The 15,057-nt window shown below is 44.9% G+C and overlaps 1 non-coding gene across 1 annotated transcript; it reads left to right on the forward strand.

The window, feature by feature from the left end:
* Positions 1-10,134: 10,134 nt before the first annotated feature.
* LOC138365480 (5S ribosomal RNA) lies at positions 10,135-10,253 on the forward strand. The gene has a single exon (XR_011228835.1). It is a non-coding gene; the product is annotated as a 5S ribosomal RNA (ribosomal RNA).
* The last annotated feature ends 4,804 nt before the right edge of the window (positions 10,254-15,057 follow it).

Genomic DNA, 15,057 nt, shown 5'->3' on the forward strand with positions numbered 1-15,057 from the left:
CCTTTGGCATGATGGTGACACGCTTGGCGTGGATGGCACAGAGGTTAGTGTCCTCGAAGAGACCGACCAGGTAAGCCTCGGATGCCTCCTGTAAAGCCATGACGGCAGACGACTGGAAGCGAAGATCGGTCTTGAAGTCCTGGGCAATCTCGCGCACCAGACGCTGGAAGGGAAGTTTCCTGATGAGCAACTCTGTGCTCTTCTGGTAACGACGGATCTCACGCAGGGCGACCGTTCCGGGCCTGTAACGGTGAGGCTTCTTCACGCCCCCTGTGGCAGGAGCAGACTTGCGTGCTGCCTTGGTGGCCAGCTGCTTACGAGGAGCCTTGCCTCCCGTGGACTTGCGAGCAGTCTGCTTGGTGCGAGCCATGGTGAACAACTGTGGTTTGTGATGGCCGGATTAACGGATTAAAAAGTCCATAGAGCTGGCAAGCAGGGGATGGAAGAACGGGGCGAGGTTGCAGAAATCTTGAGCAAGGATCTGGAGATGAGGTGAAGAGGGGAGATGAAAGATCGGTGGCCCAACCACCGTGGATTTGAGCTTGATCAGATGAAAGTAGAATTGAGTGGGGTGTCATTTGCAATACACACAGAGGCCGGGAACGCAAGCAGCTGGCAGTGGAGGTTTGATGTCAGATGATGTTAAGTCAGTTCGTTAGGAGTCTTCTTTCTTGTTGATTTCACCAAACTTTGATCGTTGTTCTTTTTTTTGGGCTTGTCGGTCTTGGTGGTCACGGTTCGTGTTGATGCTTGAAGGTGATCTTTCCTTGGGGGTGATGGTGTACCGACAGATACGTCCTCATCCGATTCATCATTACGGATTAAAAAGTCCATAGAGCTGGCAAGCAGGGGATGGAAGAACGGGGCGAGGTTGCAGAAATCTTGAGCAAGGATCTGGAGATGAGGTGAAGAGGGGAGATGAAAGATCGGTGGCCCAACCACCGTGGATTTGAGCTTGATCAGATGAAAGTAGAATTGAGTGGGGTGTCATTTGCAATACACACAGAGGCCGGGAACGCAAGCAGCTGGCAGTGGAGGTTTGATGTCAGATGATGTTAAGTCAGTTCGTTAGGAGTCTTCTTTCTTGTTGATTTCACCAAACTTTGATCGTTGTTCTTTTTTTTGGGCTTGTCGGTCTTGGTGGTCACGGTTCGTGTTGATGCTTGAAGGTGATCTTTCCTTGGGGGTGATGGTGTACCGACAGATACGTCCTCATCCGATTCATCAGATGAGTGAGGAGCAGGGGTGTTGACACGCTGGGGTAGATTTCTTGAAGGTTGGGTTCTTGAGGGTTGATGTCTTGAAGGTAGAGTTCTCGGAGGGTGTGTAACGATTCATCACGCCGAAAAATTTTTGCTTATATACGCCGTCTCGAGGCGCTTGCTCGAGCGCCATTGGCTGCTCGACTCGCCTACGTCACCCCGTTGCCCCTCCCCTCCTTCCTCTGGCTGCAGCCAACAGGCAGCTCACCTCAAACACTATTATCGCTGATTTTGCTCTATTTTTTGGATTTGTGCAAAAGTCATTTCACAGAGACGTGAAACAGACGAGTAGGCAACTGCAGTTTTGAAAGCGTTGTGAGAAAGCCGTGTTTCTGCTCGAGTACAAGCATAAAGTAAGGACAGGCAGGAGTTAGGAGTTGCCATGCTACAAGTACGTCCGCTTGACGGGATATAGTCTGGGGAAATCGTGCCGAAATTTTCATCTTTTCATTGGCAACGGAAGCAGCAGCACGTCGCGCTCGCAGTGAGATCTAGGCGATACGCTGTTTGAGCGCCCCCGCACCTGCAACCACCTGCCTCTGCATTATTGCAGTTACATGGGACCACCGTTTTGAGGCATCTGACATCACAACCACCACAGTGATCCAACAGCATCGATTTAACAACAGCCAGAGATGCAGAGCGCTAGTAGCACCTGTTGCTAACTTGCAAGGTCAGGGCCGCTTGGTCGGCCCAGACGAGCATACTCTCGTGGTAACCCTACCTGGGGCCACATCCTTATCACAGCCATCTTCCATCCAAGGCAACACCCAGGCAAACTGGCACACACCTCTTTTTCAGGCAACGACGGCTCTTCCTCTCGGCGTGTTCACGGTTTATGTTACAGCTCTATCAGTGATATAACGTGCAAAGATACATTACCCTAGTGGGCCAACCCGTACTGCCACCCTGAATAAAACCAGGGACAGCTGGATGGCCTAACTTACGTAATGTGTATTGCCGTGCATAGCACTCTTTCTCTCCTCTGCTAAACATTTCTTCCTCTTCAGGCCGGGACCTACCCCCTGTGCGGTGAAAGTGCAGTGGGGTATTCGTCCTTTCCTCCCAGGTGGGGTCACAGCACGTGCTTGCGCCCTGTGTCTCCCTGCCTGGCTTGTTTGCTATGCCGATCCACTGCTAGAACCTCGTGATAGTGCGAGTCAACTAGCAGTGGGGGTTGCCCTTGAGTAACACCTTCAGGACTCACGAATACTTTGTATTTGTGCCGAACCGGGTTCAATTAGCCTGCTAGGAACCCGGAATTACGCCTCTGACAACCGAGCTCCAACCCACAGCTCACGAGCACACTGACCCCCCCACTGAGCTAATGGAATCGCAGTGATTGGCACAAGACACGGGACTGTCAGTAGACAGTGAGTCACAATGGCTCACTGTCTACGGATGACCTACACTGGGAATACACCCATAGACACAGTTGACTGCATCACTACCTTTTACAATGCCACTGGCACACCAGCCACTAACCATATAAAACATGCCAACACAAACACCATCAAATTTCTCATTGCCTCTGAAGACGACCTTTTTGCCTGTTTCAAGGAACCTACTTTCAGAAAACTCACACAAGCTTCACTTACTCCTGTTCTCACTATTGAACAAAAAACTAAATGCTCTGTACTTGTAAGAAATGTCGACAGCTCTGTCCTTTCAGCACCTACTACTATCAATCTCTCTCAAGACATCTCTCACAGGAATGCTATTACTGTAATGGAGATATACCCAGTGCCCAATACAAAACACCTCAAGATCCAATGTTCCTCCCCTACAGAAGCTCAAAAACTCTTGCACCATGGAATTAAAATCCTCCACACCAGCACTCCTCCCTATCTCATTAGTCCAGTTGACTATCTTCCTTTGCTGCAATGCTTTAAATGCTACAAATACAGTCATGAAACCCGGAAATGTAAAAGCCCACAAATTTGTTCAAAATGTTCTGTAGAAGGCCATTTTTACACTCAGTGCTCTGCCAACACTTTAAAATGCATCAATTGCCAAGGAGGTCATTCAGCAGTTGACAAATCTTGCCCTTTGAGAAAGCAAACCCTAAAATCTCTTCGCAATAACCAACCTCGCACTCAAGCACACCCTCATTCCTCTTCTTCAACCTCCCATAACCTATCTCATCACCAAACAGCATCAGCCACATCAATGTCCTATGCCAGTGTCCTAAATGCTTCACCTCACCAGCAACATCATCATAATACTGCACAACAAACTCAGTCCTCTCCACCTCTCTTCCCTCACCCACCACCTCCACCTTATTCTCCTCTTCAGAACCTTGCATATGAACGAGTCACTGCCTGTGTACAAGCTGCTTACTTGAAGGCCAAGGACGATGGCCGTGACTTTGCTGACTATCTTCCAATCTTTCTCACTCATAACGGCCTTCCTAGTATCTCTGTTCCTCCTACTCAACTATTGCGCTCTGCTCCATTCTCGCCCACAGTCCTCACTCCACAAAACACCATGACTTCAGCTGAAGAAAATACTACAGTTCCCCCACAATCTCCTACCAACCCACTCCTGACTGCTACAGAAAACGGTGCCACTGACCAAACAGCACATCCTGGACTATCCCAAACTGAAGCATCCATGTCAAAGGCACTTTCAACCTCTTCTCCCAACATTGTCCTCTCCACTTCCAATCTGACTACTAACACTACAACCTCTGATACCTCTCACCCGGTCCCTGTCAACAAGCCTTCTGTCTCCCTCCATCCCCCAACAACTTCAGTCATTTCTTCTGTAACTCATCTTGTCTCGTCCCGAGCCCGTTCAGCAACCCGTTGTCTTACTCCCACCTCCCGCTGTAAATATCCTACAATTCCTACCACCATCCTCCAAGATGCACCCTCCTCAATAACTGCCCAACTCATTGAATCACGCAACCCTCATGCTCTTGTACATGCACAAAACCCCACCAGCACCCCATCAAAACCTAAAAATTCATAAAGATCATACAGTTTAATGTGCGGGCATATTTCAACATTAGACACATGGTGTCAGATTTTATTGAGATCGAGAGACCTGATGTGCTATTATTAAATAGCACATACATCACGAACTCATATAAAATCAAACATTATGGCTACACCTCTTACCAGTCACCAGATGAAGCACATGAAGGAGTTGCAATACTCATCCGTTCTTCATACAAACACGAACTCTTACACACTCATTGGCTTCACAAACATTTCCTAGCCATTAAAGTTCATACACAAATGGGGTCTCTCATCATCTGCACAACCTACACCCGTCCTAACACCGACATTCCCATGCAAGATTTCATAACTCTCTTCAACAACTCTCACTTGCCTGTTTTTCTGCTTGCAGACCTCAATGCACAACACCCTACATTCCACCACAATACCACAAATCAGCATGGCAGACAGCTTCACCAAATATACACCCAAAAACATCTATTCTTTCTTGGCCCTGATTTCCCCACTTGTTTCACACATACAGGTTCTGGCCGGCCTGATCTCATATTCACCAACAGACACGGCAGCAACTTGCAACACTTCATTTCACCAGGGCCCATTACGGGCTCTGATCATATTCCCTTAATTCTCACAGTCTCCACAAATCCTATTCTCATCCCCAGCACTCCTCAATTCTCATACCATAGGGCAAACTGGGACATGTTCAAACAACACATTGATGACACTGATCTCACTTATGAATACAATGACAAACATCACACTGACATCGACACACAAGCACGCAACATACAAGACACCATCATTCATGCAGCAAACATCTCCATCCCTAAAACAGCACACAAACCACATTTCACTTTCACCCCCTCCATTCGCTCCAAACGCCTCTTAGCTTGCTATCACACTAGATTCTTACAAAACATACATCGTCATGGACAAATACTATGGGACCTAACAGCATTAAAAAACCATATCCTTAACAGCCTAGATGAAGACCACACAAAACATTGGAAACACCTTATAGAACAAGCAGAACAATACAGAAAACTGACACCTCAAGAATTCTGGAAACGAATCAAACGATTACAAGGATCAACTCACACACCGTTTAAATACCTTCTAAATAATAACAACAAAATCACTGATCCTGAAGCAGTTCTCAACATTTTTAAACACCACTGGGAACAAATCTTTCACCCACATCCTCCTGAACCATTTGCACGCCCCAACATTGAAATAGTCGAAGACTGGATACACCAAAATAGACAAGCAACTACACCAGACGACCTCATTCACCTTGAAAATCTCAATTCAAACACTGAACTACAGACTCCCCTAACTCTAGCTGATGTCAAGACAGCTCTCATGGGCACTCGTCGTAGAGCCCCTGGTGCGTCTGGCATTGGACATATCCTTCTTAGACAACTCCCTGCTTCTATCATTACTGCTATCACTAACCTATTCAACGCCTCCCTTGCCTCTGGGTACTTTCCACTCAACTTTAAGTCTGCCACAGCCGTTCTTATTCCAAAACCTGGGAAACCCCACACTGACCCAAAGAACTATAGACCCATCAGCCTTCTAGAGACACTTGGCAAAGTCTTTGAAAGGCTGATCAACCAGAGACTTAGAACGCACCTTGAACACAATGACTTACTCACTAACAAACAGTTTGGATTTCGGCCTCACCGGTCCACTCACGACGCCTTAAACATCATGACTAACTACCTCAGTATCAATCAGCACCAAAGACTTAAGACTGCACTCATCACTAAGGACGTTGAGAAGGCCTTTGACACTGTTTGGCATGACGGCTTAAAATTCAAACTATGCAACAACTTTAATCTTCCTCTCATCACCACCAAACTTCTTTCGAACTACTTAGACAATAGGACAATGCGAATTAAGTTCCTCCAACAACACTCTGACTACTTCAACTTACACGCCGGTGTTCCCCAAGGTTCTGTTCTTGCCCCAACACTCTACATCCTATACATAAACGACATTCCTGACCCTGTTCATCACACTTCATTAACCATATGTTATGCTGATGATGTCTCTCACCTTGTCACCAGCAACACCATTGATACACTAACAAACAGAGCACAAACAGAACTTGATGTTGTCACTGAGTGGGAGTACAAATGGCGTATAAAAACCAACTCCAGCAAATCTAAAATCACCTACTTTTTCTGTAAAAGAACTATTCGCCCAATTCCTCTCAAACTCTATTCATACACTCAAAATCCTACTTACATCTCTGTATCTCCCTCCTCCACAGTCCTGGGACTCACATTTGATCGACAACTACTCTTTCACACACACATAACACAGAAACATGCAATAGCTCTTCAAGCCATGAAGAAACTATACAGACTTAGATTTGCAAAACCTGACACAAAAATGCACCTTTACAAAGCACTCATTAGACCTCTCCTAACATACGCTCCACTAGCTCTTTCTCTATCTGCACGCACTAACAAAATAAAACTTCAAAGAATACAGAACAGAGCACTAAGATGGGTACTCAACACCCGATGGCAAGAGTTAAATACCAATCAAAGTCTCCATGAAAGTACTAACATTCCTGCCCTAAATACCTACTGGAAAACTCTATCAGACAAACAAATCGATAGACTACTCACTCATCATGAACAACACATTGATTTTCTCCTACACACTCTCAGACTACCACGAAACAATCATGACCTCTTCTCTACCATCCATGATCCTCTTCCTAACTCTGTATTTCGTTAAACTTTAGCTCTCAACACCCAGCATCCACTATCATTACATATTCAGCTCTCAACAACCAGCACAAACAATCCGTAAAAAAGTTCAGCCCTGACGCTCTTGAGCCAATCACTGTGATGTTGTGAGTTTGTGATGTCCCGATGTTGTCACTGAAAACACCCGACTGAGTCCCTGCCTCGAAAGCCGCAACCTAACGACACGCAGCTGGGTTTAGCCCTGGCACTTTTTCTCTTACAAATCTTCTTCCTCTCACCCCCCCTTATCTTCTTCTGTCCCCACTTCCAAGCTCGCCCCTATGGGCATCTTCTCCTGTATTATTCTATTCTGTTCTGCCGAAATTTTATTATTCACACAACTTCAACACCATGACTGGACGCGGCAAGGGAGGCAAGGGACTCGGAAAGGGTGGCGCCAAGCGTCATCGTAAGGTGCTACGTGACAACATCCAGGGCATCACCAAGCCCGCTATTCGTCGCTTAGCTCGTCGTGGCGGCGTGAAGCGTATTTCGGGTCTCATCTACGAAGAGACCCGTGGCGTCCTGAAGGTGTTCCTCGAGAACGTCATCCGTGATGCTGTAACCTACACGGAACACGCCAAGAGGAAGACCGTCACTGCCATGGACGTGGTGTACGCTCTGAAGCGCCAGGGTCGTACCCTCTACGGATTCGGCGGATAAGAGCTTGGCTAATCCATCGATTCCACCCACCACCACCTCAAAACGGGACCTAATTAGGTCCCTATACTTTTTTACTGAAGGGCTTAATAGACGATAACATAAATTGTTTTGATATCAGCTAGCACATTGGGTCTTATGAAATCTATTTTTTATCCTCGCATGCTTAAAGGGACTCTGATTGGGGAGGGAGGGGTGGGGGGGGGGAAGGTTTGTTCCGTTATATACTAGCAGAGCAGGATCATTGGTGGTGGGGGGGGGGGGGGTGAGGGAGAGAGAGAGAGAGAGATCTTTCCCAACTCTTCCTTTTTACATGAGTGAGCTACCCGTTTTATTCATTTTATCCTTCTCAGAGCTGTTTTGATAGTATCCAAATGATGGTAAATGAAAAGGGAGGACACGAATATCTACCCAGAATTCAGGACTGGCAATCGATATGCATGTTTGAGTGCGAATCTTTTTCTCTCTCAACTTAGGTATACGTTTATGTCGTACCTAAAAGCGAGAACCACACTATTGGGACAAGTATGCAAGGCCCAATTTTCCTAACAAGCACAGTTAATTTTGTTATTTTCGAACATTTCTTTCCAAATTGGTTTATCCAATTAACAGTATTATATTAAGATCATGAATTGCTGGGTTAGGTTAGGTTAGGTTAGCTTAGCTTAGCTTAGGTTAGGTTAGGTTAGCTTAGCTTGGGTTAGCATAGGTTAGGTTAGGTTTGATTACATTTCTATGTTAGATTTAACTCAAATTCAAAACAATTGCAGTCATTCGGCTTGTTAGTCAACTTGCCTCTAATAGGGGCAATTTGTCTAACAAGACTATTTAGTTTTGTGTGCATATATATATATATATATATATATATATATATATATATATATATATATATATATATATATATATATATATATATATTATAGCTTCAAGACTCCGAACCAATATAGAAGCATCAAGAGGAAGTGCTTGTGTTATGGGCCAATAGGCCTTCTGCAGTTACTTCCATTCTTATGTTTTTATTCCCATTGGTTCGTGTTTTATCTTGTGTAAATGTCAATCACCTCACCCAAAACTTTGGTACCATATCACCTCACCCATGTATGTGTGTATATATATATATATATATATATATATATATATATATATATATATATATATATATATATATATATATATATATATATATATATATATATATATATATATATATATATATATATATATATATATATATATATAATATACAGAGTAAATCTACCCCAAAAGTAATGATTTATTTGTCTACAAAACTAAACTCTTTTTGGAATCATATGAGGCCCCTCCACTGAGGGGGGAGGCCTGGATGTTTATTGTCATGTGTATTCATGCTGCTTGCATGTCGTCGTTTATTTTGCCTTTGTTGTTTTCTTGACAGCTTTCTTTGCCTTGGGTGGTTTGGGAGATTTTGAAGCTCTCTTTATTTTGGGCTTTTTGTTCCCAACAACAAGCTGCTGCTGCTGCTTCTTTTTCAAGGCTGTAGGTGGTTTGTTGCTTGTGGCGGCTTTCTTGGGAGTTACCACGGCCTTCTTTGCTGCTGTAGATGGTTTCTTGGTTGTGGTGGCTTTCTTGGGAGTTAGAACGGCCCTCTTCTCTGCTACGGCCAGCTTGAATGATCCACTAGCTCCACTTCCCTTGGTCTGAACAAGAATGCCGTCAGCCACTGCTTTCTTGAGAAATCTTCGGATGTAAATGGCGATCTTGGCAGCCTCGACTTTGTTGTTGGCAACAACGTACTTCTTGATTGCTTGTAGAGACGAGCCCTTACGGTCTTTGAGTGCTGCGACCGCGGCTAGAACCATTTGACTAGTTTTCGGGTGAGCAACCTGGACGCGAGGTTTCCTGGTGGTGGCCACCACAGCAGCAGCAGCCGCAGCCTTCTTGGTAGGCTTTGCTTCTACCATGATGATGATGAGATAACCAAGGTGATGAGAGACGCTCAGACAGTCACGGGGGAATGATGCTGCCGCCGCTTGAGCCGAACCTATTTATGTGCCGGCACGGTACAGAAGCTGCAACCTGGCAACTCGTCCACCAATCACGACGGTTGGTTTTACGGCTCCGAAACCTGGATCCCATATCTTCTCTAAAATAGAAGCATTTGTTCATGTTCTTTGTAAAAGTATCATAAAGCAGGACAGATGAGACAAATATCATAAAAACTGAAGAGCAGATGAGCACACACATGTATGTATTACAAAAGAAAATCCACAAATTCATTAGAAATTGGCAGGGTAGGCTGAGGAAGTAGGTAGATGTAAAATGTCTGTAAATGGCGAAAGAACATAAACCCAAGACTGAATAAACGATGTTAAATATCCATGCCAAGGAGACAAAAATATGTTAGGATACAATTATCATTAAGACACCACAAGAAGGTCCGTATCCTGCCGTGATGTGATGACTAAAAAGAGTTGGTTATTAGCCACAATGTGTAGGCAGTCTCATGCCAACGGCCATACCACGTTGAGAACACCGCTTCTCGTCCGATCAGCGAAGTTAAGCAACGTTGGGTTTGGTTAGTACTTGGATGGGTGACCGCCTGGGAACACCAAATGCTGTTGGCAATAATGTTTTTTGTTTTGTTTTGTTTTGTTTCGTTTGTTTTTGTTTGAATGGCTGGCTGGCTGGCTGGCTCCACGGGAAATTCACGGAGTTGTGTGGAATAAGGCCTGGTAAAATGAATTAATATGTATGTCATGTTTAAAACAAACTCGCTTAATATAGTGTGTGAGGCTTTATACAAAAACAAACAACCAAAACAAAACATGTTGTATATATATATATATATATATATATATATATATATATATATGTATATATATATATATATATATATATATATATATATATATATATATATATATATATATATATATATATATATATAGCTTAATCCGGGTTTGAACTCGCAACTCCAAGAATACGCATCACTTATATACACTTTACCACTGGACCACTGCAGGACACTTGATGCTGAGGTATCAATTTAATGACGTAAATGCCATTTCCACAAATAAATGATAATTTAAAAGTATTTGTATGTACAAATCTTTTCTGTTTAAAAGGCTACAATATCAGTTACTGATATAATTTGTGTTAATGTTTCTATACCCACAGGAAGGCATGTTTTTGCTTATATGTAAGGGGTACGGAGAAGGAATCCACAGACCATCATTCCCCTTCCCCCCCCCCCCCCCCCTCCCACCTACTACCACCACCACCACCACCACCACCACTACTCACCACCAATCACCACCAATCACCACCAATCACCACCACCACCAATCACCACCAATCACCACCAATCACCACCACCACACCTAACCGAAAACCCCCTAACACATCAACCCTCCCCCCAATCAACAGGCGAAATAATAACCCTCAAATGCCTGCCTGCCTGCCTGCCAGCCAGCCAATACTAACGGTCTTCTCAGAAAGAAAATCTCTTTGTATCTGTATTACTTGATGAAATGTATGATTCTAATAATGAAAATAAATTGTTATGTCGGTTGTATGAGCATAATGACCAATATGCACGTGATATGAATGAATTAAATAGTGTAGTTTTAAGTAATTAGGTTGTAGACACATTAAGCGGATATGATATTTGACGCGTCCAGAACTGGTGATTTTTGGTTTAGTTTTAAATGCACCACCACCACCACCATTGCTTCCCCAGAGCCTAATTAAGGACCGGTAAAAGGAGTCAATATGTATGTCATCTATAAAACCAAAGAATGAATAAAAACACACACACACACACCTACATAATAGTACTAGGAAGATTGTATGGCATAAAAAAAAAAAAAGTACTCCCATTGGGTCGTTTGAACTCGCGACTTCCAAAACACCAGCCACACACCTTACCACCCAGCCACCATAGAGTTGGTATAATTGTGCAACTTTAGTTATAAAACTAAAGTTCTTATTGTCTCAAATCTTATTGTCTGTTCTATGAAAAGGCATGATGTAAATTATGTATTTTTTGAATGATTGAATTGTAGGCACATTAAGCGGATTCGATATTTGATATATCCAGAAAAGGTGATTTCTGTTCAGTTTTAAAATGCATCACCGTTAACGCTAAAGGACTGGTAAAACGACTCGATGTTTGTCATTTTTAAAATAAACACTAAAACTAGGCCCTTAACATATATAATGTTTGAATATAAATTGAATGCATATAAATACAAAGTGGGAGTGGCTGGCTGGCTGGCTGCCTGCCTGCCTGGCTGGCTGGCTGGCTGGCTGGCTGGCTGGCTGGCTGGCTGGCTGGCTGACTGGCTGGCTGGCTGCCTGGCTGCCTGCCTGCCTGCCTGCCTGCCTGCCTGCCTGCCTGGCTGGCTGGCTGGCTGGCTGGCTGGCTGGCTGGCTGGCTGGCTGCCCGCCCGCCCGCCCGCCCGCCTGCTTGCCTTGCCTTGCCTTGCCTTGCCTTGCCTTGCCTTGCCTTGCCTTGCCCTGCCCTGCCTTGGCTGCAGCTGGCTGGCTGGCCGTAAATCAACTCTTAACAACACCACACCACACCACACCATCACTCATCACCCATCACCCACCACCGGCCCCAGTCTCCCAGCCTCTCTTATATACCCGAGCAGGCCCTTTAAATTATTTGAATTGTTGCACTTCGGCCAATGGCACGATCGCTGCTGCTCAAACATATTCTGGTTCACAAGTATTATAATATATTATATTATATTATATTATATTATATATATATATATATATATATATATATATATATATATATATATATATATATATATATATATATATATATATATTTATTCATGAAACACATTAAAACCTTGATCATTTATTCATTCGTTACGTCTATTGAAGAATTGCTTTTGTTCATTTGTATGATTAAAAATTGATAGAATATGAATTCCTCGCTTAAAGTAAAATATAAAATATATATTGGATTTATATGATTGGTTAATATTCCAAGTGATGCTGAATATCCCCTATAATTTTGTTTTGTTTGTTTGTTTGTTATGTACACATTCCAAATGAAATCAATATAAATGTTATTATTAATGTTTGAAAGTTGATTGTCTACTTGAATCTCTCTATTAAAGTGTGTGTGGCTCCGGATGGAGCCTGGTTATGGTATTTGTCGTGGTGGGTGGCAGAAGTGCTTACTTCTTCTCTGTCTTCTTTGGCAAAAGAACTGCCTGAATGTTTGGAAGAACACCTCCCTGTGCAATGGTTACGCCAGACAGAAGTTTGTTGAGTTCTTCGTCGTTGCGGATGGCCAACTGCAAGTGACGTGGGATGATACGGGTCTTCTTGTTGTCACGTGCGGCGTTACCGGCGAGCTCCAGAACTTCGGCAGCGAGGTATTCCATGACGGCTGCCAGGTAGACAGGAGCGCCAGCACCGACGCGTTCGGCGTAGTTGCCTTTACGCAGCAGACGGTGAATTCTGCCCACGGGGAACTGAAGTCCGGCCCTGCTGGAGCGAGACTTTGACTTGCCCTTCACTTTGCCTCCCTTGCCGCGTCCTGACATTGCTGCTGCTGTTGTGGGTTTGTGGTGTTTTATGCCGGCTTTGCTTTGATGTCCAAAGAGCTTGGAAAGGATGTGGGAGGAAGAAGGATGGGGCGATGAAATTCTTGGAAGAGGATTTGGATGTGGAGAGAGGAGGCTTGAAAGTTCGGTGGCCCGTCCACCTTGGATTGGAGATGTTTTTTCAGTCAAAGCCTGTAGCTTAAGTTCTTCTTGGGCGGCAGGAGGCTAGTGGTGGGGCAGGGTGATGTCGTCCTGGTTCACTTGAGGTGGTCTGTCTGGCTTGGAGGAGGCGTCTTCCTTATTGAGATGGTGAGAGGTAAGTTCACTGTTGCTTGGTGGTGTCTTGGCCAGGAGGTATTCGCATGTACTTCCCGAATGTTAGCGGTGGTATTGGTATTCCTGTCGGGTCTTCATCTTCTTCCAGGAAGGTCACTTGTCCCCTCTTGACGTCGAATTTAGGGTCGATGTATGCACTCTCCAGAGCGCAGAGGTCTACATAGCGTTCCACGGTCTCGTGGTGGACAAACACAGGGTAAGGAATGGTTTTCCTGAGCTGGTTCATGATCCTGTTGCATTCTAAGGCAATGACCATTCTTGTGCTTCGATTGCCGTTGAAATTGCCACCGTGATTGAGGTAAAGTCCAAAGCAGGGCACTTTCTTGCTTGATTTGCTTGGGTTTAGGTCGAAGTCTGGGGCCTCATATGTGAAGGTCTCAGCCAAGGCTTCTAGGGACTCTGGTTCTGAATCTGATTCTGATTCCACTTGCTGACTTCTTGGTCTCCTTTTTGCTCTCATTTTCTTCCGTCTCGGGCTGGTGGGGGCAGGTGATGAGGTTGACTTGTCTGCTGTGGTGGTAGTCTGGGTGGATGCTGTTGCCTGGGTGACTTGTGCTGGGTTCGACTCCGGTGGTGGTGGTTGCGGTATGACTGCGGTTACTGTTGGTGTTGGAATTTCGTCTGTTTGGGTTGAAGCAGCGTTGTGATGTTGAAATAGGTCTGCTGGTATCAACATTGTAGGCAGGTTGTTCTGGGCGAGCAGCATGTTCAGTACTCTCACGTATTTTGCGTTGTCTGTTCCCGCCTCTCTCTCAGCTACACTGATCAGGCATGGGATGAGAGTGGTGTTGGTCGAGGCCGCTGATTGGTTGACAGTCAAGTTGGTTGGCTGAGCTGCAGTCGCCTGTGTCCTGGGTCCCCATTGGGGGGTGGTCTGGCCTGGTGTGGACGTCTGTGTAGCAGGAGCAGAAGCGTTGGGAAGCACTGGAAACGATGTAGCTTGGATATTGAAGCTCGCCGGCTGATTGGTTGTTGGGTTGGCAGTTGCTGTTTTATTTATTTCGTCTAGTCGTACTTGGCAGTCCATGGAGACGGCGATGTGAGCTCCTCCACAATTGAGGCACAGTTTGGTGGTTGACCGGCAGGTTTTGAAGTGATGATCCTGGGTACAAATGCTGCATTTAACCTCTGCTTGTTGGCAGTTCTTGGTATCATGATCGTACTTGTAGCACTTAAAGCACTGGCGAATGTTGTAGTACCGTTCCTTCTTTACAGTGTCAGGTGTGATGGAAATATCCAGACATCTAAATCCATTTTCCACAGCTTGGGTCGCTGCAGCAGCTGTTGTGAAGGTGACCTTGAGAGTAGGCCTAGGGTTGTCGTTGTTCTTGATGACCTTGACTGTAGCAGCAGTCAGAGCCGGGTTTCTGGTGTTGATACTATCAAGTATGGTACCAGGGTCTTGGGTGGCGATGTAGACACTTGTGTGGCTGACGAAGATGGTTCGTTCAGCCAAGTAGCGACGGTTAGGAGTGATGATCAGGTTGGCGTTTCGTAGGGCGTCCTGGTGTTCTGGTGCAAA

The sequence above is a fragment of the Procambarus clarkii genome, chromosome 16 (assembly GCF_040958095.1).
Source record: "Procambarus clarkii isolate CNS0578487 chromosome 16, FALCON_Pclarkii_2.0, whole genome shotgun sequence".
NCBI classification, from domain to species: Eukaryota; Metazoa; Arthropoda; class Malacostraca; order Decapoda; family Cambaridae; genus Procambarus; species Procambarus clarkii.